Genomic DNA, 2,300 nt, shown 5'->3' on the forward strand with positions numbered 1-2,300 from the left:
ACTTACATACCTACCTTTCTTCCCTTTTTCCCGTCTCTCCTCCTTTCATTTCCAAATTTCCCAATGATACATGATATAATAGACATTATTGTCTAATTTACAGAATATGCCTCTACTTTTTCATTTTAAATATGATTTTAAAAATATTTGCTATAATAGGGATATCATAGTGGTTCTGGATCCAGCATATCTGAGTACAACTTCCTAGCTGATGAACAAGTTTTTCTGAGTCTTTGTGACTCAGTTTCCTTGTCTGCAAAATAGAGATAATAATAGCACTGATTCTGAAGAGTTGTGAAGACTAATGAGTCTTTTTTCCAGTGCTACCTAGGGAGGGGTCTATATGGCATTGTTGCGTTGTTTTGCGTTTCCGTCGTAACTTAAAGGGAAACTTTCACAATGTCTGGAGCCCTTGATGTCCTACAAATGAAAGAGGAGGATGTTCTCAAATGCCTTGCAGCAGGAACCCCCTTAGGTGGCACCAGCCTTGATTTCCAAATGGAACAGTACATTTACAAAAGGAAAGATGATGGCATCTACACCATATATCTGAAGAGAACCAAGGAGAAGCTTCTGTTGACAGCTCCAGCCATTGTTGCACTGAAAACTCAGATGATGTCAGTGTCATTATCATCCAAGAATACTGGCCAGCGAGCTGTCCTGAAGTTTGCTGCTGCTACTGGAACCACTCCTATTGCTGGCCACTTTATTCCTGGAACCTTTACTAACCAGATCCAGGCAGCCTTCCTGGAGTGGGGTCTCTGGTGGTTCCTGATCCCAGAGCTGACCACCAGCCTCTCACAGAGGTGTCCTATGTTAACATGCCTACCATTGCTGTGTAACATACTGTCCTCTGTGCTATGTGGACATTGCCATCCCTTGCAACAACAAGGAAGCTCACTCAGTGGGTCTGATGTGGTGGATGCTGGCCTGGGAAGTTCTGCACATGTGTGGCACCATCCATGGGAGGTCATGCCTGATTTCTACTTGTACGGAGATCGTAAAGAAATTGAAAAGGAAGAGCAGGCTGCTGTTGAAAAGGCTGTGACCAAGGAGGAATTTCAGGGTGAAATGGATTGCTCCAGCTCCTGAATTCACTGCTATTCAACCTGAAGTTGCAGACTGGTTTGAAGGTATGCAGGTGTCCTCTATGCCTACTCAGCAGTTCCTTACTGAAGACTGGAGTGCCCAGCTGGCCACTGAAGACTGGTCTGCAGCTCCCACTCAGGCCCCTGAATGGGTAGGAATAACCACTGAGTGGTCTTCAGGTGCTCTTCCATAGAGACAAACAAAATGGAAATAAGGTTTATTGAAAAAAAAAAAACAGTTTCCATAAACAAAACAAACAACAACAAAACACATATAAAGTGACTAGAACAGAAACTAAGGGCTCAGTGCACCAATACATGTTAACTATTTCTATTTTCCTTCTAATCTCACTTGTTAAAGATCTTTTTTTGTTGTCATTTTAAAATATGTAATTTAGGGTCAAATTTATTAATTGTTCTAGTGAATCTCTGTTTCCTTTTTACGTGCTCTGTATTTTTTCCTTTGGAAAAATTCTGTCTTAAAAGAGCCAGTTTTCCTACTTATAAATTCATCTAATTATCACTTTGCCTAAAATAAAACCCCCTTGAGAGTTTTTATATTCATTTAATAGCTCCTCATTTTTGCCATATTTTAAAGTATATACAATCTTTTAAATTAATGTACCTAAATATTTACTATGACAAATAGCTGTAGAAAATTAAAAAAAAAATCACATTTATAGCATTTTGTGCTTTAGGAGACTGAATCCCTTTGGCGATTCTTCCTATTTTTGTCCATTTTCATGACTTAAAAACTCTTTTTCCTAAAAAAACATTGCATTAATATAGCATATTTCTAATATTAACTACCTATTATGTGAAATATTTCATATAAAATATATAGTTTCCAAGACGCTTGAGTTACATAATTTATGATATAGCTTCCATAAAATAATACAAAATAGAGTATTACAACTCTCTCTGAAGCACTAGTGCAATTTAGTCCATAAATCTGAGCATAAATACTCTCTCTAAATTATTGCACATTACAATCCCGTATTATTTTATGAATTAGAGATCTTTTTAAAAATCGGAGTTTAATGAAAATGTAATCCATTTCTCACTTCTTTGATAATATCTTTGATTAATGTCAATTTCTCACTAAACAGAAGCTAGTATTTGGTTGATTTATAAGCATTTAATGTATACACCAGACATACAGAACATAGAAAATTAGCATTAATTTACAAAAACTAATCACAGAAAATAGAG

At 36.7% G+C, this 2,300-nt stretch overlaps 1 pseudogene; it reads left to right on the plus strand.

The window, feature by feature from the left end:
• Positions 1–361: 361 nt before the first annotated feature.
• LOC112810739 (small ribosomal subunit protein uS2 pseudogene) lies at positions 362–1,282 on the plus strand (annotated as a pseudogene).
• The last annotated feature ends 1,018 nt before the right edge of the window (positions 1,283–2,300 follow it).

This window comes from Callorhinus ursinus, unplaced genomic scaffold (genome assembly GCF_003265705.2).
Source record: "Callorhinus ursinus isolate GAN/ISIS: 27379988/994484 unplaced genomic scaffold, GSC_fseal_2.0 scaffold2, whole genome shotgun sequence".
In the NCBI taxonomy this organism is placed as follows: Eukaryota; Metazoa; Chordata; class Mammalia; order Carnivora; family Otariidae; genus Callorhinus; species Callorhinus ursinus.